The sequence below is a fragment of the Staurois parvus genome, unplaced genomic scaffold (assembly GCF_062004578.1).
Source record: "Staurois parvus isolate SC_StPar_1 unplaced genomic scaffold, SC_StPar_1.0 ptg000127l, whole genome shotgun sequence".
Classification (NCBI taxonomy): domain Eukaryota; kingdom Metazoa; phylum Chordata; class Amphibia; order Anura; family Ranidae; genus Staurois; species Staurois parvus.
Window position 1 is genome coordinate 391,609 of NW_028317923.1, and position 22,975 is coordinate 414,583.

Genomic DNA, 22,975 nt, shown 5'->3' on the forward strand with positions numbered 1-22,975 from the left:
ATGTACTCTGAATTAAAGTTCATCTTTGGTTTTTAACTTGCGGCTAGAGTCGGGAATCGCTTTCCATGTGTGTCCTGGTGACTGAAAGTGAGGGAAAAATGTAACATTTTGAGTTGTCACCGGAACAGAAATAGAAGGGAAATCATTCAATGGGGACTCCGATCAGGTGACAGCTACCTGAAAGGGTATTTCTCTTTATTTGGAGAGATCTCCTCCTACTTCCTGTTGTGGCATCGGGTTAAGGAAATTCTCCCCAATAGGACACAGATGGCGAAAAACCCTTACATGTGTTTTCACCCTTCCTGAAGTCTAATCTGCTTCTCCCTGGATCTTCCTCTCTCCCCTCATCAACATGCTAATTAAATTCTGAAAGAGAAGCCGTTTTATTGCGTACCCAACATTTAACCCAGTGGCATCACTAGAGCTCTGTGCTGCTCTATGCAATGCAGGCAGTTCTCAGTTGGTGGGAGGGGCTTGCAGGGTGCTTCCTGAAAACAGGAGCTGTGGTAGTGGTCACATGTGATGCTGAACTGTTCCGACTGAAAGAACTGATTGTAATGAAAGAAAAGGGGTGGGTCAAAAGACAGGCTGGGGAGGAAAAGGCTAGATGATGCTGGACATCTTCCTGCCAGAAGGAGGCACAGCTCTGACTGGAAATCCCCTCTTATGATGAAACGCGTAAGAAGGAGCCAATTAAGCCGTGACGTCATGCCGCCGGACAAACGTGGAGCTCCGGCGGCCATCTTTGTTTGTGGACAGTTAGTCCTATTGCGTCATATTATCATTGTTTTTACCTTGATGCATCGTTTTAACTATTTTACCCCCTGAATAAATTGGCATTCAATTTACTACACTATGGGCATGTTCCTGTTTTAACTCACGAGTGGAGTATTACATTTCAGACGCCCTGCACGTGGTAAAGATCCATCCCTGTCCAGAGAGGGATCCCCCTGCACATCCAGGGAGCAGCATCCACCCATCTCTTAAGGGGAACTCGGGCTGATTTGGATCATCATTAAAGTCCAAGGACCCAGTTGATGTACCACCCCACCCTTCAGAGGGAAGTCACTCCAATACCTACCCACCTTGATGACTACAGGATTTATATATATATATATATATATATATATACACACACACACACACACACACACACACACACACACACACACACACATATATATATACATATATACAGGATTTTACATCACGCGTCTGGTGAGTGCGCAATTTTCTCTAAATCATTGCACAAGCACAGACGTACCAGGATAACAAGCACCATAAGAGCACTGAAAGTCACTTTTGAACTGCACATCATTTTTATTCCATAAACTTTTATTTAGTACCCCTTTTAATAAGCATACGGTCAGATTCGTAATACTCAGAATATCGTTTAGCGCTGCACTATTACTGTACAGCTCTATTGGACTTGATGTAGCTTCCAATGCACACAGGGAGAAGCTCACAGTGTGCAGCAAAATCAGAACCAACTATTTCAGAGAACTGTGCAAAACTGAAGGCAAGGCTGGAGTTAGGCTTTAATACGTTTCCATTGAATGAAATGTAGAGGAGATATTTGTATTACAGAATACTTGGGCCGTGACATTGCCGTAAAGTCCCTCATTTTAATGGATCGTGGCTTTTAAATCACATCAAACATGCCGAACTCGCTGGACTAGCAAGGTGACCTCAGGCAGAACCTACGAGATGACACGGCATTTCTAGAACCTTGTACGGGACGCAGTCAGGAAGGAGATTCTGAAGAAGCATCGTTCCCAACAGGCGCTGAGGAGTCCACAAAAAAGAAAAGGAGATTCAAAAGTAAAAAGGCAGGAAGGACAGTCCGATTCCTTTTCATGGTCGTTCCAGGAGAGCATAGCGGCACTTCAGGTTAGCAGGAGGGCGCTTCCTTTATTGTGCATTGATTGCTCTGGCAGCTCGCTCCGGTGTCCCTGGTGCAGTTCCACTTGTGAGCTAAAGGTGGCATCCTTAGCAAAGGGAGGCCGAGTGCGGGAAGAGGGAGATGTATAGGAACCTCAGACTGGGCAGAGGATGAACGACTTCCTAGTTCACAATGTGTGATAAAGAGGAAGCTACAGAAGTGCTCATCCTGGTCTAAGATTTACAGGGAGATCTTTGAATATTCCTGCTGCTCCATATTAAAAAAACAAACAAAAAAACACAAACACTAAACAAACAAAAAGAGAACACTATAAAAACAAAAGAAACACTAAATAAAAAGACTATAAAAAAACAACCCCCCCCCAAAAAACAAAAACACTAAACAAAAAAAAAAAGAAGACCACTATAAAAACAAAAGAAAAACTAAACAAAGACTATAAACAAAAAAAACAAAAACACTAAACAAACAAAAAAAAAACACTATAAAAACACTAAACAAATAAATAAATAAAAAAAAACACTATAAAAACAAAAGAAACACTAAACAGATTATAAACAAAACAAAAAAAAAAAACTATACAAAAAAAAACAAAACAAAAAAAGTAGTAAAAAACAAACTAAAAATGTTGTGCTGTCTGGTTTTCTAAAATAATAAGACTACCTCATCTCATGGCCGTGCAGCGCTGACATCCTTGGTTGCGCTCCCGGCAGGAATCCCTGCATTGGTGGGTTTGATCTGGTGGCTCCATTGTCATCCCACAAATATTGTAGAATCGTACAGATTACTAGCGAATGTATGCTGGATCCCCCATCACCAGCACATCGTATAGAAGCAACATTCTATACGTTTTGGGACTTTGCAGTGTCCCCATCATTAGGTAGGCGGTGTTGTGGTTCTGAAAATGAGCTCGCTGCATCTTCTGCGTATTTTAGTAATAAAAATCCAGTCCCATTTCAGTCAATGGCAATGCATGAAAAGAACACTGAAAATGCACAAAAATACCATGGGGGGGGGTTTACTAAAACTGAAGAGTGCTAAATCTGGTGCTGCTGTGCATGGGAGCCAATCAGCTTCCAGGTTTTATTGTCCAAGCTGCATTGAACAAGCAGTTCCTGAATGTATTGTTGCTGTATTGTCTCCCGTTATATTGTAAAGTGCTGAGCAAACTGTTGGCGCCATAAATCCTGTATAATAATAATAATATATAAATCCTGTATAATAATAATAATATATAAATCCTGTATAATAATAATAATAATAATATATAAATCCTGTATAATAATAATAATATATAAATCCTGTATAATAATAATAATATATAAATCCTGTAGTATAATAATAATAATAATAATATATAAATCCTGTATAATAATAATAATATATAAATCCTGTAGAATAATAATAATATATAAATCCTGTATAATAATAAGTTAGACGCTGATTGGCTCCCACACAGCCGCAGCAGATTCTGCACTCTCCAGTTTTAGTGAATCAACCCCGATATGTATTTTATTTAGTTCATTTGTCAAGTCACATGTCTTTATTTCAAACACAACCCACAAAAAAAAAAAAAAAAAAAAAAAAAAGACCAGAAATGCTGAAAATTAAAAAGGAAGAAAGTGCATGTAGTACGCATGCAAAAACGAATAAACATTCTGCGCTTTGAGGAAGATTCATGTGCACTTCCTAATGCAACAATGTGAACAGACCCTTAAAAGCGCTGCAGAATTATACGCATTAGAGCTGATCCACTATAAGAAATAATAAAATAAAAAATTCTAAAAAATTCCAAATTCATACATTGTATCATTCACTCTTTTTAGGCTTCATGCGCTCTGTCGTTTTTTTTAAGCTCCTAGACGCTGTTATCAGTATTTTTTTTTTTCCTGCTCCTAGAAGGTAATCATGTTCTCCTATGTATCCATGCACGCTACTTTAGGGTAGTAGAATTTTTTCAAGGTTCAGTGTTTCGGAGCAAAAATAAAAAAATGATTTTTGTAGAGTTTTTGGGAACGTTTTTACGGCAGAAGAAAAAACAAAAAAATCCCAAAAAACACAAAATCCCCAAAACACACAAAAACAAAAAATCCCTAAAACACACAAAAACAAAAAATCCCCAAAACACACACAAACACAAAATCCAAAAAACACACACAAACAAAAAATCCCCAAAATACACAAACAAAAAATCCCCAAAATACACAAACAAAAAATCCCCAAAATACACAAACAAAAAATCCCCAAAATACACAAACAAAAAATCCCCAAAATACACAAACACAAAAATCCCCAAAATACACAAACAAAAAATCCCAAAAACACAAAAATCCCAAAAACACACAATCCCAAAAACACAAAATCCCAAAAACACAAAATCCCAAAAACACAAAATCCCAAAAACACAAAATCCCAAAAACACAAAATCCCAAAAACACAAAATCCCAAAAACACAAAATCCCAAACAAATAAAAACAAAAAATCCCAAACAAAAAAAAAAACCCCAACACCCCTCCTAAAACCACCCCCCCCAATCAAAACACGAAATACACTAAAATGCTCCAAACAGCTTTTTTCACACCTTTTTTTTCCCCTACATGTAATGTAAAAATGCAAATAAAAACACTAAAGCTCCTAAATGCTACTAAAACACCACTAAAAAAACGTTAGCGCTTTTTTATTCAGCGCTTCTTTGAGCTTAAATATTTAATTTTAATTTTTATATTTATTTAAAAAAAAAAAAAAAAAAGGGCTTGTGTGCATGGAGCATCATAAAAACCCGAGGAGGACGCGGGAATAAATCGTATATATACCGCTGTTAAGGCTGTACAGATCCTCGTCGAACAAAACCGCTGACAGAAAAGCGGCGTCCATAAAACGCAACGCTCTATTTTCAACACGCTAACAAATGTATTTATGAAGTGGCTGCGTGGACTTGGATGTCCGCAGGACACGGAATCTCCTTCTCCAGCAGTCAATACACACAGCACACGTTCCAGGTAGGCAGACGCGTGTGCAAACACCAGATTGCCCTACTTGTTTTTTTTTGCGGACGAGCCTCGGCGCGGTGCGCGGCTCGTTGGAAGCGGCGGCAGAGGCAAATTTCGTGTGGCAGTTCCTAGCAGAGCGTGAAGCTATTATGTCCTGTCATGGTGAGAATGAATCTCTCGCTCCCTCAAACATCCCCGTGTTCAAATCACCATGAGAAATGTAATTTCAATGTCAGTGGGACAATGGGAGGCTCGCTCCAGAAGGACTCCTCGTGCGGGGGAGGCAGCGCAGGGCCCACCGACACCGCTACAAAGCATCCACATAATAACACGGGTACAGCAAATCAATATGTGTATGCCATCATATGTGTCAATAGGAACTGGGAAAAAAAAAAAAAAAAACACGTTCGCTCTGGCTGCTGTCCAGTCAATGTGAGAAAAAAAAAATTAGAAACACAACCGCAACGTATGGGCCGCCGGGACAAACACACACTAATAATACGCAACATCTGTGTACTCTCTGGACTCAAGAATGCCGCAACCTCGACGCGGGTCTAGATAGCAGAACCCATCTGGGATGATATGCGTCCTGCTGAAAATATTACATGTATTCCGATTGGCCGAGGAGCCGAACGACACCAGGCTACAGGCTGAGCGGTGCAGATTTCTGAGCGGACAGCATTTATTTCTCGCAGAAAATGCAACCAACCCGATACTACGCCAACATTTAGACTGAACTCATAGGGGTGGATTTACTAAAGGCAAATAGACTGCGCACTTTGCAAGGGGAGTTGTTCCAGAGCAGTGTTCTCCAAACTGCGGCCCTTTGCTTGCCTCTATCCGGCCCTTGGGACACGATTGTTGACACCAATGATGAGGCACCATTCACCATTAATGGGACATTCTTCTTCCCACTGATACCATCGATGGGGCACTATTCTTCCTGCTAAGACCAATGATGGGACACTATTTCTCCCACTGACACCATCAATGGGGCACTATGCCTCCAATTGATACCAACCATGGTTCACTGTTCTTCCTGTAAGACCAACAACGGGGCACTATTCCTCCTGTTAAAAACCAATGGTGGAGCAGGATTTACTCCCACTGATGCTGGGACATTTTCTACTCACACGGGGCACTAGTTCTCCCACTGACACCATTAATGGGGAACTATGTCTCCCATTTATACCAACCATGGTTCACTATTTTTCCTGCTAAAACCAATGATGGGGCACCATTTCTCCCACTGACACCATCAATGGGGCACTATGCCTCCAATTGATACCAACCATGGTTCACTATTCTTCCTGCTAAGACCAATAATGGGGCACCATTTCTCCCACTGACACCAACAATGGGGCACCATTCCTCCCACTGACACCAACAATGGGGCACCATTTCTCCCACTGACACCAACAATGGGGCACCATTTCTCCCACTGACACCAACAATGGGGCACCATTTCTCCCACTGACACCAACAATGGGGCACCATTCCTCCCACTGACACCAACAATGGGGCACCATTCCTCCCACTGACACCAACAATGGGGCACCATTTCTCCCACTGACACCAACAATGGGGCACCATTTCTCCCACTGACACCAACAATGGGGCACCATTTCTCCCACTGACACCAACAATGGGGCACTATGCCTCTAATTGTTACCGTGGTTCACAATTCCTCCTGCTAAAGCCAAGAATGGGACACTGCTCCACCATTGGTTTTTAACAGGAGGAATAGTGTTTATGCAGACTGACGCTGGGACATTTTCTACTCACACTGGCCAGAGTTTGGCCTCCTAAAGCCTTATGGACAGTCAACTGGCCCTTTGTTTAGAATGTTTGGAGACCCGCACACTAGAGCTTAGTGAATGAGGAGAAGCTCTGCTGACTTCCATCATCCAATCATGTGTAAGCAAAAAGGCTGTTTTTTTTTCCTTTTCCTTGCTTGTGATTGGGTATTATTTGCAAAGGGAAGCTTCCCCTCAGTTACGAAGCTCCGGAGAAGTTGTCCTTGTGGAGTGCACAGTCTATTTGCCTTCAGTGAACCAACCCCTTAGGGTCTGTGATGCTGTAAAGCTATGACCACCTCAGAGTGTCATCTACCGCAATCCCACCCCCCCCACCCCCCCCCAAATATTGGTGCCTGCAGGAATGGGTGGGAGTTCAGTCAAGGCAAGGTCTAAAGCTGGCTACTTGTCGGCTTGTCATGCGATGCGCATAAGTCGCACCCTGCTGTCCTCAATGGAAGCGGTCATATCGGTGCAATTCCAACTCCGTCAAAGTCGCACCAATTTTGAAAGCATATCATGCACTACTTTTTGCAAGTTCAGGTGCAGCTCTCATAGACATCTGTGCATGAAGTCACACGGATGTCTTCCAAGCCACACCCGACGATGGACTGACATCCAACTTTGAAGACGTGCCAACTCAAGTGAAGTCGGATTTGGTGTGACCGAAGACTAAAAAGGTAACACCTCCTTAAAATCCTCCCGTATACCCAGTGAAGTGACCGGCCTCAGAGGATAAACAGAGATGAAACAAATCCTCCTACACAAGTTGTACCCGATTATCACAGTGGTGAGCCCTTCCACCTGGCAGCACTAGGGTGAGTTTGAATCCCAACCACGGCTCCACCTGCCTGGAGTTTGCATGTTCTCCCTGTGCCTGAGTGGGTTTCCTCTGGTTTGTGTGTGTATGAAGGCGAATTAGGGCCCTTAGATTGTAGACTGATGGGAATGTACAATATATATGTAAAGTGCTGTGTAAACGGACGGTGCTATACAAGTACCTGGAATAAATCAATCCTTTAGATTGTAAACTCCATGGGCCGGGCCCTCCAATTACTTCTGTATCGAACTGTATTGTCCCCAGTACATTGTATTGTGCTGTGTAAACTGTTGGTGATATAACTCCTGTAATCATACTACAAGCCATTTGAGCAATCTCCTTCAGGAGGAACCAACACACCGTGACGTCATGCCGCCGGAGCCACATGCTGGTCCGGCGGCCATCTTTTATCTCAGTCAGTGCCGAGTTAACTCTGCATTACTGTTAACCCCTTATACCTACTTCCATGGAATAAAGTTTTCTCAAAATTACTACACTATGGGCACTTCTTTTGTTGCTCTTTTCTGGAGCTATTAATTACAGAGCCTGTAGATGATCCTCACCTAACCAGCACCCAGAGGAGGGAATCCCTGTAACCAGGCTGAGCACCCATCCATCCTAAAGGGGACCTCTGGATGAGCAGATTTCCACTTAATCCCAAGATTTACTGCTGTGCTGTCCTACACCCTGAAGGAAGTTCACCAGACGTCTGATATACCCTGCCTCCCCAAGTGGTCCTTGGTGGATATATTTAGATGCGCATATCCCATGCGCTTCTGGTGAGTGTGCAATTTTACTGTTACTTCCAAGCACAAACATTTGAATTCTGCTACAGTGGGGATTATTCATCAATATTTATGAACTTTTATTGTCGTCCTATTCTATTTTTATTAGCGCTGCACTTTCATTTATACAGTCTTTTAGATTTGCCAGCTATCGGCATGCGTAGTGATCCATTTGAGTCATACCAGGACAGGCTGGTCCTTGCACTTTATAGTGGTCAGAAAATCCAGCGAAGGTTGTACATCCAGAGGGTAATGTATGCTTCCACCTTGCTGGAGGTTGGTTGGTGTATAGCTGACCTAATCAACGTTCAGATTGTCTTCTATGATCGCTTGTTCGGAAACAACGGCACGCTGCGTGTGCACGCTCCACCGTATGAATGCACTAAATATTTATTATACCCCCACCCTCTTTATTGCAGTCTTGACGTGCGCCTCGCTCTTCACCTGCAGAACTGAAGCTATTGAGATACGGGTGGGATTGAGGCAGAAAGGGGTGGCCAGGGCTCTGAATGTGGAGTCCCCTCCTACGGTCCCTACGCCGGTAGAGGAATCCTAACCAGACTCATACCCACACAGCTCAGACTACAAGAGGTTTTGCTTCCTTGAGCTGTCTCTGGCCTTCAATCAATCAGCTGCACATATGGTGCATTCAGTACGGTGTATAATCAATATGCAAATTGCCTTCCGTATTGATCCTGTATTAATTTTCAATTAGGGAGCTCACAAGGGGTCTGACCTGGTCAATAAGAGGAACAGCAGACAAGTTGAGAACTAGGAGACTCCTGGAGACTTTGCTCGAGCCATGACAGAGCTTCCACCTCACCGCAGGTCCCACCCTGGGCCGGGCCTTCAGTAGTACCTGCTGTCATCTTACAGTACTTTCGTCTACTGGCACCATGTGGAGGCCACCTGCCACCTTCACCCTCTCGACTGAATGATCTGGTCCCAACAGTGAAAACTTACAACAACCATGCAATCCCGGGAGAAAAACAAGACTCTATACCACAAGAGATGCAGAACCCTGCCTAAGTGGATCTTAAAGAGCATATTCAGGGAACAAGTACAACCAATAAGTGGGCTAATGCTATCCAGAAAACACTGCAACAATGTAGAATCAAAAATGAATACAGGAAACACAGACCTACTGAAGGCTTCAGCTTTTCATCCCCAAAACTTCTAAGCTTCAGAAGCAGTAGTGCCCTATATGATAGGTGGGAGGAATAGTGCCCCATCACTGGTGTCAGTGGGAGAAATAGTGCCCCACCACTGGTGTCAGTGGGAGGAATAGTGCCCCACCATTGGTATCATTAGTAGGAATGGTGCCCCACCATTGCTATCATCAGTAGGAATGGTGCCCCACCATTGGTATCATTAGTAGGAATGGTGCCCCACCATTGGTGTCAGTGGGTGGAATGGTGCCCCATCATTGGTGGCAGTAGGTGGAAAGGTGCCCCATCATTGGTGCCAGTGGGAGGAATGGTACCCCATCATTGGTGGCAGTGGGTGGAATGGTGCCCCATCATTGGTGCCAGTGGGTGGAATGGTGCCCCATCATTGGTGCCAGTGGGTGGAATGGTGCCCCATCATTGGTGTCAGTGGGAGGAATGGTGCCCCATCATTGGTGCCAGTGGGTGGAATGGTGCCCCATCATTGGTGCCAGTGGGTGGAATGGTGCCCCATCACTGGTGTCAGTGGGTGGAATGGTGCCCCATCACTGGTGTCAGTGGGTGGAATGGTGCCCCATCACTGGTGTCAGTGGGTGGAATGGTACCCATCATTGGTGTCAGTGGGTGGAATGGTACCCATCATTGGTGTCAGTGGGTGGAATGGTACCCATCATTGGTGTCAGTGGGTGGAATGGTACCCATCATTGGTGTCAGTGGGTGGAATGGTACCCATCATTGGTGTCAGTGGGTGGAATGGTACCCATCATTGGTGTCAGTGGGTGGAATGGTACCCATCATTGGTGTCAGTGGGGGGAATGGTGCCCCATCATTGGTGTCGGGCGAGGGGGGGGGGGTCTCATTGTTTCTTTCAGTGGAAGGAATAGGGCCCAAAGGGCCAAATATGGGCAAGCATAAGGCTGCAGTTTGGAGACCACTCACCTATACTAAGACACATCTGGAAAGATTTACTAAAACTGGAGCACTCAGAATCTGGTGCGGCTGTGCATGGGAGCCAATCAACTTCTACCTTCAGCTTGTTCAATTAGGCTTTGGCAATAAAACCTGGAAGCCGATTGGTTTCTATGCAGAGCTGCACCAGATGTTAGTAAATCTCCCTCCACCGTGTCTCATGCACATCAAAGCCTCGGCAATCAAAACCGATGGTTTTCTTCATCCTCCAATCAGATTTAGACCTGCCCTCCAACTTAGTTCTGACTGGTGGCTTTACAGAGGACACCATTTCTCAGCACAGCGACACTTTGACAGATCAGGGCCAGTACGCCGTAACTGCACTGCAGCCACCCATCTGCTTTCACATGACCCTCTTCAAGGTCGCATCGCCCTCGCTTTTGTTGCGCAGCTTCTACCGCCTTTTCTGATCTGTAAGCTAAACGGGGAGAGCTTGGACCAGCTCCCCATACACTAAGCCTAATTGGTCACCGGATAACTGTAATTAGTGCTCTACTCATTAATGAGTAAAATCTTTATTGGCACCATTGATCAGCGGAGTTGTTAGCCATCCCGCTAACCAATGGCAGGCATAACAAGCCGGCTTATTGGCATAACAATTAATTAAATCAATTTCTAGCCAGAAGCTGCCACTTGTTTTAAGCTTGTTAGGAGACTGTGACGGGGGGCAAACGTCAACTCAATGAGGGACAGGCAGAGCTCCCAGCATGCACTCTGCCATAAACGGACAGCTGGGGCCACTGTGCCCATTTACAGCCTGTGCCAACCACATGGCAAGCACCCCACATACTATACTGCATTTTAGTCCAGGCCAAGCTGGCCCACAAACCAAGCACCTTGAAGGACGGTCTGCATTGTACATCGCAACTAGATTCAAGTATCGGTATTGCTGAAAAAACGATGCCTGCCAGGAACACGTCCAAAACTCATCTATGATCCTCCGCCCGCCCCCCCCCCCCCCCCCAACTATCTTCTCTTACTAAAATAGATTTCCTTTAGTAATTTTACAACTTTGCAAGACTAATTTTCTGGCAGGTTACAATATACAGAAGCAGTATTTATTTTTTTTAAAAAAAGCTATTTATCATATTGCGAGGCTTGGCGACTTTGCCTAGGCCAAGATGATGTCATCAGTCTGCTGCAGGCAGAGAGGAAGCGTTTCCTCAGTCTCTTCTCTCCTACTGATCACTAGCGTGTATATTTGCTAGGACACTCCCAGCCATGGCTGCTCACCATCCACCATTGCAGGGGATGGCCCTCAACCCCCACATGCCTGATGAAGGGGTCCTGCGAGACTCCAAAACGTTGTCTTGCTGTAACTATGTGATCGTTCATTAAAACCTTTGGACCCGTATTGGTGATCCTCGGTGTGCTGGTGACATTTTCCCTTGCTGGCCCTCAACCCCCAACACGTGTCCTTGCAGCATTTCTGAACTCACAGCAACTGCGATGGGGGAGACAGCATAGGGCGAGGAGGTGTGAAGCGGCTGGGAGTGTCTTAGCAACAGCCTAGCAACAAGGTAGGACGGGATGATGCCATCCCTTAGGAGTATTTAAGAGGTATGTAAATGGCCTACACCTATAGCAAGGACATTATTCAACTTTGGTCAGAGCTGCAGTTTGTTTTCATCTACAGACGCCCCCGACCTGCATAGATGTTTATAGGAGTGTAGCGCTGCGGTCAAGTGACCACTCCAGTCCCATTCTTCTCCTTCCTGTGGTATGCTATTGGGCAGGGAGCAGCGATGACACACGGACTACACGTCCCAGAAGTCTGTGTGGCTCAAGCTGTTGTGCACCATTATGAACAAGCAGGGGCTGTGGCCGCTGCCTCGCGACATCACCCCTGTAGGCCTGAGAAGTGCAGGGGGGTGTAAAGGGCAAAAGGGCTGGCGCAGAAAGGGGCGGCTGGAGCTCCATGTTCCCACAAAGCCAGAGGAGAGGTATCCCCGGCCTGCAGGGCACAAAGCTGCAATGCGTACGATAAAAGTCAGGACCCTTCTGCAGTAAAGACAGATAAAAAAAAAAAAATTCTACACCGGAGTTCTACTTTAATAGAGAGATCAGCGGCTCCTGCGACCATTTCTATTTATTTTGCTCGGATCCCAGGAATAAAAAGCCCTTGAAAAAGGCCGTAATTACAGTTTCTCTCCTAACTTGTAACTGCAGATCAATGGTACATTTTAAGATGCATCGATTTACAATTAGCATGGCTTCCCCACTTAAGGCTTTAGGAGAAAATTCACTTTTCTGCTCCACACTGCGGGATCTGGGAAACGTGGCTCAGGATATGAGGGGAGAGCGGAGTCTGCACCACGGGCCCCAAATGACCGGCTCCTGCCTATCCGGGGGAGAGAACAAGGTGAACATTTATCATACACTGCAAGGTATTAAAGAGGAACTCCTGCTGAAAGAGTGGGGGCGGGGCGGACTCCCCTGCAGGTCTGTTTCACAGTTTAGGAGATTTCTCCTCACTTCCTCTTATGTCCCCAGGTAGGAAACAAGAAAATCGCTCAAAATACAGACAAAATAGCAACAACTTTTCCAATACTCCAAAGACATGCTGGGAGGTGAATGGTCTCTTGTCTACATTGTCCCTAGTATGTGTATGTATGAATATGAGTTAGGGCCCTTAGATTGTACGCCCCTTGAGGGTTAGGGCCCTTAGATTGTACGCCCCCTGAGGGTTAGGGACCTTAGATTGTACACCCCTTGAGGGTTAGGGCCCTTAGACTGTACGCCCCCTGAGGGTTAGGGCCCTTAGACTGTACGCCCCCTGAGGGTTAGGGCCCTTAGACTGTACGCCCCCTGAGGGTTAGGGCCCTTAGACTGTACGCCCCCTGAGGGTTAGGGCCCTTAGACTGTACGCCCCCTGAGGGTTAGGGCCCTTAGATTGTACGCCCCCTGAGGGTGAGGGACCTTAGATTGTACGCCCCCTGAGGGTGAGGGACCTTAGATTGTACGCCCCGAGGGTGAAGGACCTTAGATTGTACACCCCCTGAGGGTGAGGGACCTTAGATTGTACGCCCCGAGGGTGAAGGACCTTAGATTGTACACCCCTTGAGGGTTAGGGCCCTTAGATTGTACGCCCCCTGAGGGTTAAGGACCTTAGATTGTACACCCCTTGAGGGTGAGGGACCTTAGATTGAACGCCCCCTGAGGGTGAGGGACCTTAGATTGTACACCCCCTGAGGGTTAGGGACCTTAGATTGTACACCCCCTGAGGGTGAGGGACCTTAGATTGAACACCCCCTGAGGGTGAGGGACCTTAGATTGAACACCCCCTGAGGGTTAGGGACCTTAGATTGTACACCCCCTGAGGGTTAGGGACCTTAGATTGTACACCCCCTGAGGGTTAGGGACCTTAGATTGTACACCCCCTGAGGGTTAGGGACCTTAGATTGTACACCCCTTGAGGGTGAGGGACCTTAGATTGAACACCCCCTGAGGGTGAGGGACCTTAGATTGAACACCCCCTGAGGGTTAGGGACCTTAGATTGAACACCCCCTGAGGGTTAGGGACCTTAGATTGTACACCCCTTGAGGGTTAGGGACCTTAGATTGTACACCCCTTGAGGGTTAGGGACCTTAGATTGTACGCCCCCCGAGGGTTAGGGCCCTTAGATTGTCCGCCCCTTGAGGGTTAGGGACCTTAGATTGTACACCCCCTGAGGGTTAGGGACCTTAGATTGTACACCCCCTGAGGGTTAGGGACCTTAGATTGTACACCCCTTGAGGGTTAGGGACTGATGGGAATGTACAATATATATGTAAAGCGCAGCGTACTTTGACGCACTATATAAGTACCTGAAATAAATAAAAATATTGAGAAGGTTGTCAGCGCCTCTGTCATGTGTTTTTGCAGTCCCCGTTGAGATTTCCCTTCACTTACCATCCCAGTGACACCACTTTATACCAGGACACCGTGGGGGTTATTTCCTAAAACTGGAGAGTGCAAAATCTGGTGCAGCTGTGCATAGAAACCAATCAGCTTCTCCGTTTTATTGCCAAAGCTGAATTGAACAAGCTGAAGTCAGCAGCGGATTGGCTCCCATGCACAGCCACACCAGAATCTGGGTGCTCCAGTTTTAGTAAATCTCCTCCAGGGTGTCATTGGAGAGAGAGGTGAGGAGCAATCTTCCCAACAAGGGCATCGGCACTAACAAATACCAAGCAGAGCTTCTAATCCTATCCCACTCTTTGCTGGAGAAATTTGGCCCAGCGATTGGAAGGTTTGGGGGGGGGGGCTATGCGCCCATAGGGCAGATTTCCAGCCTAGGGAAACCAGGCCTATAGGCAACCAAGCTCGGTTCACACCTATGCAGGTTACGTTTGAGGTGTTTCTGCATTGCGTTTTGCTGTGTTTTAGAGTTTTTAATTATTTTTCTTGCTGCTAGGCAGATTTTAAATGCACAACCAGGGGCGGACTGACAACTCATGGGGCCCCCGGGCAATAGGGGATCATGGGGCCCCTGTGTCCTTGCCCAAACTCAAAAAGGCCTATGAAAAAGGTACCAGGGGCATCTCATGGGGCCCCCTACTGACCCCGGGCCCTTGGGCAGTGCCCGAGGCTTTTTTTTTTTGTTTGGGCAAGGAAACAGGGGCGCCATGATCCCCCATTGCCTGGGGGCCCCATGAGTTGTCAGTCCGCTACTGCTCCGGGTACTTCAGTTAAAGAGTTCATCCACTTTTCTTTAAAAAAACCCCAAAACAATCCCCCCCCCCCTCTACGGGTGATCTCTGTACAACAAACTTTGTAGCAGATTCCTACCTTTTGTTACTCTGAAGAAATATGTTTTTTTCTCTGTGTCCTGTGCAGAGTGAATGTGAATGGGAGCGACTTTTTAATGATCAATCAGCTGCTGCACCTGCAGGGTTCTAATGAGGAAAGCGGCGGGGTCTGCATCCCTTTAGATGTGATTTCCCTTTGGGAGTATCTCACTAAAAATGACATTTTTGTTGCAGGGGATGCCAAAAATTAACTTGTATCTTAGTGCAGACTTCTTGGAAAGACATTGAGCCAATCACATAAGCAGGAAATGACATTTCTGGGGGGGGGGCGCTCTGTATACTGTGTACAGAATGCCTCCAGCCAGCCATATTGCATTTTACAGAAAATGGCAGCGGCTGCAGATTGAAAAGGAAAGATCAGTGTTATAATATTCAATTATAATGTGACTTGTGTCAGATGAAAGGCAGACTTTGTAATCCGAGTCTAGCATGAAGTCAGTGAAACTCCTGGGATAGTGATCCGGTCAGGTAAGTCGCAGAGGGGGTTGGTAATCAGTTTCACCTGCTTTGGTGGTAATGAAATGAACAGGTGCACTAGATGGGCAACAATGAGACGACCCCCAAAACAGGAAAGTTTTACAGGTGGAGGGCATTTTTAACAACCTTATATTACAAGATTATTATTATACTGGATTTATATAGTGCCAACAGTTTGCTCAGCGCTTTACAATATAACACTGGCTTCCCATTGCCCAACAGATAAAATTCAAAACATTAACAACAACACATAAAGCTATTTATAACTCCGCCCCAAATGACATCACCAATCTTGTCTCTAAATATCGCCCAAACCGTTCTCTCCGCTCCTCACATGATCTCCTGCTCTCTAGCTCCCTTGTCTCCTCCTCCCATTCTCATCTCCAGGACTTCTCCAGAGCTTCCCCATCCTCTGGAACTCTCTACCCCAATTTATCAGACTATCGCCTACTCTGCTCACTTTTAGGCGATCTCTGAAAACCGATCTCTTCAGGGAAGCCTATCCCGCCCTCAGCTAATAATGGAATCTTCTACTCTTCCTACCAGTCCATCCCCCACAGTTACTACTTTTTGTACTACTAGCTCCTCCCTCCTAGATTGTAAGCTCCCAGGATCAGGGCCCTCCTATCCCTCTTGTATTGAACTGTATTGTTGCTGTATTGTTTCCCGTTATATTGCAAAGCGCTGAGCAAACTGTTGGCGCCATAAATCCTGTATAATATTAATAAGACTATAAATCCTGTATAATAATAATAAGAATATAAATCCTGTATTATAATAATAATAATAATATAAATCCTGTATTATAATAATAATAATATAAATCCTGTATAATAATAATAATAATAATAATAATAATATAAATCCTGTATAATAATAATATAAATCCTGTATTATAATAATAATATAAATCCTGAATTATAATAATAATATAAATCCTGTATAATATTAATAAGACTATAAATCCTGTATAATAATAATAAGAATATAAATCCTGTATTATAATAATAATAATAATATAAATCCTGTATTATAATAATAATAATAATATAAATCCTGTATTATAATAATAATAATATAAATCCTGTATAATAATAATAATAATAATAATAATAATAATATAAATCCTGTATAATAATAATAAGAATATAAATCCTGTATAATAATAATAATATAATCCTGTATAATAATAATATAATCCTGTATAATAATAATAATAATATAAATCCTGTATAATAATATAAATCCTGTATAATAATAATAATAATATAAATCCTGTATATTAATATAAATCCTGTATATTAATAATAATATAAATCCTGTATAATAATAATAATAATAAAAATCCTGTATAATAATAATAATAAAGGGAGACAATACAGCAACAATACAGTTCAATACAAGAGGGATAGGAGGGCCCTGATCCTGGGAGCTTACAATCTAGGTGGCTTGAGTCGTATTGTATACTTTTTTTTTTTTTTTTAAATTTGCTATTCTTTTCCCTCTGGACAGTGGAGTCACCCTTTAATTGTCTTCATTCCACATGAACCCTAGTATGTATATCTAGCCGCAGATCAGCCAGGCCACGTTTTCAATATCACCCCATGTGTCCTTTTGATAAAAAAAAAAAACCCAACAAACTTATAAATGGCTTACAATTTGCTGCGTTCTTAAAAATAAAAACGAACGATGGCTTGGCAAAAAAAAAAAAAAAAAAAAGAAAAAACAAATCTACGTAAACACACACAAAAAAAATCTGTCAGGTTATTAATAGTGCCGTGCACACGTCCTTCAAACAAAAGGATGAGGTGAAAATTCCAAGCGAGTGAATGCACTTTGCTCCGTTTCATAGAAGCAAATGGATTTGGTGCTTTTTATACATTAATCAATCAATATTACTGGCCGTAGATGAGCGGCGCAGCCAAGATAGGAGTGACCTCCCAGGCAGACAGGACACTTTAATGCTTAGAAGACAGCTCAGAGCTTAGCAACTTGGCGAATATGTTTGTGCCTGATTAGCCCTGGAAGGCAGCGGCTGCGAGCAGTGCACTAAATATGACAAGGTTAGTCGTTTTCAATTTGCGCAGGGAGACGAAATGAGTGACTGAGGGGTGGGGGGGGGGGTAGAATGGAGGGGGGGGGCGGCATTGTCCCGCTTTCACAGGGAGCCAGCCGATCTGCATACTTTCATACTGGCAGAGCCTGCTCACCAAACCAAGAGGACCTGTCCGCTCAACGCAGTGCCTTATTGTAGGAGAAACCTGTGTTTGCTTCAAGGTCCAGTTCACACCACATGTAGTCCAGTGCGGGTTTTTTTTACGGCATCAAAAACACATTGATAGTTACATAGTTTCCCATGGCATAGTTCACACCAGTGCAGTCAGTTCGAGAAAAAAAAAAAAAAAAAAGGAAAAAAAAGGAAAAAAAGGAAAAAAAAAAAAAAAAAAAAGAAAAAAAAAAGGAAGAGGAAAAACAAAAAAGAAAGAGGAAAAACAAAAAAGAAAGAGGAAAAACAAAAAAGAAAGAGGAAAAACAAAAAAGAAAGAGGAAAAACAAAAAAGAAAGAGGAAAAACAAAAAAGAAAGAGGAAAAACAAAAAAGAAAGAGGAAAAAGAGGAAAAAAAAAAAGAGGGAAAAAAAAAAAAAAAAAAAGTAGAACATGCTGCATCTTTTCTGCACTGAACTGTACTGGAACGCAGTAAAAAGGCATCAAAAATGCACAGGAACGCACATGTCAGTATTTAAAGCGGAGCTCCACCCAAAAGGGGAAGTTGCGCTTTAAGGACTGCTCCCCTGCACCCCATTAAGGATTGGCACCTTTGGGGGGGGGGGGAAAGCAGGTACCCAAATTTGATAGGTACCCACTCCCACTTCCGGTCCGATCACCTAAATCAGGGGTAGGCAACCTGCGGCTCTCTAGCTGTTGTGGAACTACATTTCCCATGAGGCATTGCAACGATTACAAAACTGACAGTTACAGCTATGACTTGCAGAGGCATGATGGAACTTGTAGTCCTGCGGCTCTCAGGTTGCCTACCCCTGGCCTAGGCGATTGGAAGTTGTCCTCCCTCCCTCGCTGTAGTCTTATGGACACGTGACAGGTCCCAGGAGACTACAGGACCATTCATGAAGCGCAGCGCTACTCGCACATGCGCAGTGGGTACCCGGCTGTGAAGCCGCAAGCTGTCACAGCCGGGTGCCCACACTGAAGATGCCGGTGCCTGGAATCCTGGACGGCCGGTGAAACGAGCTGCGGGGGACACACCACGGGACCGAGGGACAGGTAAGTGGCTGTTTTTTTAAAAGTCAGCAGCTACAGTTTTTGTAGTTGCCGACTTATTTTTTGACTGGTTGAGTGGAACTCCGCTTTAAGTTGAAGTAAAAGACGGGAAAAAATGAATCGGAACACAGAACATGTATACAGAAACGCATCTGGACTGAGTTTCTATGGTGTGAACCGGCCCTAAAAAGGGAGGTTGATTTACTAAAGGCAAACAGACGGTGTACTTTGCAAATGCAGTTGCTCCAGAGCTTAATAAATGAGAAGTTCTGTGACTTCCACATCCAATCATGTGCAAGCAAAATTATTTTGTTTTTTTGTTTATTTCCTTTCCCTTACATGTGATTGGGTTTCTTTGCAAAGTGAAGCTTCATCTCTAAGCTCTGGAGCGGCTGCACTTGCAGAGTGCGCAGTCTATTTGCCTTTAGTAAATCAACCCCAATATTTAAAGGCCGCCATTGACATCGGGGGTGTAGAATTGTTTTTCGTTTTTTTTTTTGGGCCATACAAATATAGAATTCGAAATGGCGTGAATGGTGGAATCACCGAATCATCAGGGCTGTCTATGGCTCAGATTTCCAACGGAGAAGTAATCGGCCATAATTCCATCCGCCTATGGGCTCGTTTACATTAGCATCGCTCTCTGAGAAGGGATCATACTTCGGATCGCTCTTCGGAGAGCATTTGACAGGTGCCTGTTTTAACCCCTTAAACGCTGCACTACCTGCATTGCACGCTGGTGCGGGGCGTGAATGGGTTGTGTTCAGGGGGTAGTACAGCCTACTGAATGCGGCAGCGGAGGGGAGGGGGGGGGGGGGGGGACAGTACAGCCTACTGAATGCGGCAGCGGGGAGGGTACAGCCTACTGAATGCGGCAGCGGGGAGGGTACAGCCTACTGAATGCGGCAGCGGGGATCACCTTGCCGGGCTACCACTGCAGCATAAGGATGCTTTCACATGGATACGTTTTAACTTTCTATGAATGCAGCAAAAATACAATTCCTGGAAATGCTATGAGACTCGTCACACCACTGCGGATGCAATGCGGTTTGCTTGCTATATCTGTGCTGCGTTTCTCAAAACCGCACCAACAATGCAGGTCCCCACTGAAATGAATAGAAGTCGCATCAAAAAGGCACCTGCATTGCAATTCTGGTGCGTTTTTTACGTTGCATGTCCATGTTTTGCAGGTGATAGGCGCTCAGAAAATGCGGGAAAAATGTATACTCTCGGAGCAGCTCAAATACAGCCTACGAGGGAGCGGTTGGGGGGCACTTTTACAGTCAACCCCCCCCCCCAAAAAAAGTAGTATGAATTGAAGCCCTGTCCAATTTTTTTTATTTCTGTGTGTGTCCCCGCCGGGGAGATTCACCCCCTCTATCTGTCCTGTGACCACAGTTACTGAGAAATTCTACAGTTGTCAGAGTGGGAGGTGAGGGGAAACCTTTCAATGAGCTTTGGCTGGAAATCCACCAACAAAACAAAGCCCCGTGTTCTACACGTCAACCCGGGACACACAGCTAAAGACTCCATTTACATGTGAAGTGGGGGTGTAATGCTGTTCAGCCAGTCTTGTGATTCTAATCCCATAGGATGACCCCTTGTTCAGTTTTACAGCTTTTCATCCCATCTTCCTGCTGATTGGACAATTAAACAGCGTTGTGATGGCGATCGGATTCACTGTCCAATGAGCAGCTGGAATCAGCAGGGATGACGCAGGAAATGGCGATGCCTCTTTGCCTGGCTGTGGGAATCGTATGACCGGCTGAACAGAGTTGCACATGCTTCGGAGGTTAAAGCATTTCACATTCGTCACATTCGTGGGCCTCAAATGTTATTTCTGTTTGCAGATCCAGCTGAAGTATTTCGGCGTTTGCCTGCAGTTCTGTCCTGTAGTCTGCACTGCCTTGAATACTTCGGGAAATATGAATGATTGGTATGATTACGAAGGAACATCAACCAGACGCTTTGCGATTCCTTTCCTTTAATACGGAAGAGACATAAAATGACAAGGACTCCATTTCTATCCAAATCTGGGGACGTTCCCATATATAGCTGTGAATGTCTCTTCATACGAGGAGGAGGAGGATGCAACCTTCTCCCGGAACTCCTCCATACATCCCATACATTCAGCAATGTTCACTCTGCACTACCGGAACGTCTCATCCATTTTAAAGGGCCAGTCCACCCAAAACAGACCTCACCGTTATCGGCAGACAGTGGCAGGAAAAACTGATGGATCACAGGAAGGACTTCAAAGTTAGCTCCGGGGCCTCAAAGAAGTCTTATGTTTCCTAGCTGTGAAGATTCCAAACTATGAGCAATGGTCCATGCAACACTTCCACAGGTGAGCAGGTAGGTGGGGTTGGGAATTTCAGGTGCAAAGAGTAGGTGGGCAGAGCTGGGATCTGGGGTACATACACAGCAGGTGGGCAGAGCTCGGATCTTCGGTACACAAAGCAGGTGGGCACAGCTGAGATCTCAGGTACATAGAGCAGGTGGGTACAGTTAGGATCTCAAGTACATACACATCAGCTGGGGATAACTGGGACCTCGAGCATAGCCTGTAGCTGAGTAAAGCCGGGATCTTGGGTACACACAGCAGTAGGGGGATAGCTGAGATCTCAGGTATATAGAGCACCTTGGAAGAGATTGGATCTACTGTACATAAATCAGATAGGGATGGCTGGGATGTACGATACATACAGCAGTTGAGGGGCAGCTGGGATCTACGGTGCTTGTAGCAACTGGGCATAGCTGGGATCTCTGGTACATACAGCAGCTGGGCTCTTGGAACATTGGGGATATCGGAGATCTACGGTACATACAGCAGTTGGGGATAGATTGGGATCTAGGGCACATGAAGCAAGTGGGGATAGCTGGGATCTACGGTACATATAGCAAGTGGACAGAGATTGGATCTACAGTACATACAGCAATTGAGGATAGCTGGGTTCTACAGTACATACAGCAATTGAGGATAGCTGGGTTCTCGGGTATATGAAGCAATTGGGGATAGCTGCAATCTACGGTACATACAGCAACTGGGTATAGCTGGATTCTCCAGTGCATGAAGCAATTGGGGATAGCTGGGATCCATGGTACATACAGCAATTGGGGATAGCTGGGAACTTGGGCAGTTGGGATCTATGGTACATACAGCGATTGGGTATAGCTGGGATGTAGTCAAGTCAAAACAAAGCCTTCATTATCTGGAGCCCTTCATACTGGTCCCAGGACAGTGATTTAAAAAGGCAGCCAGGCAACCAACATCTTTCCCTCAGCAAACGACGAATATTTCTAGAGAACTTCCCGAATCTATATCTGGTCACAGGTCCCGGCTACTTAAAAAGTGACCGACTGTAAATACACTTTACAAAAACAAATGCCGGGTCATTCGGGGCTGACAGCGCTGTCCTGAGCCTGGCTGACTGTGGAGGGAAATAATCCCATCAAACCTTGGCACGGTAATCATCTCCAAGAGGACTAAACACTTTCCATCCGGTTCATTATCCTCGTGTTTGAGAAAGTTTCCAAATAAGTCCGACTTGGAGCTTCTAGCTATAAGTGGTGTCATAGCGCTGCCAGAAATGTAACAAACGCCCTGCTGGGCAAAGTAATGCCTTGGGGCCCCTACCAGCCTGCCCCAATTTACACACCTACTCTCAAGAGTAAAAGTATCAATAATTGATAGAGATTAAAATCAATTTTTATTGACAGTACAAAGAAATATATATTGAACAATAAGAATACATGCCATAAATCAAAGACTAGTCAACACAAAGGGCACAGTACACGGAAGGGGGGGGTCAGGAGGGCACAATTCTTCAATCAGGAGGGTCATTCTCTTCTTCTCATCCTATTTGATTGGTGCAACCCAGATTTCGGAATGCTGCCCGGGACAACTTATTAAAAAGTATGACTGTCCCTGCAAATCCGGGACTGTTGGTAAGCATGATGTAATGCAAATTTATCATGGGGCCCCCATGGACCTAGGCAGT

The 22,975-nt window shown here is 44.9% G+C and overlaps 1 protein-coding gene across 3 annotated transcripts in view; it reads right to left on the bottom strand.

The window, feature by feature from the left end:
- ZFHX3 (zinc finger homeobox 3) overlaps positions 1 to 22,975 on the bottom strand; it is a 124,404-nt gene that overhangs the window by 37,234 nt on the left and 64,195 nt on the right. The window lies entirely within an intron of this gene.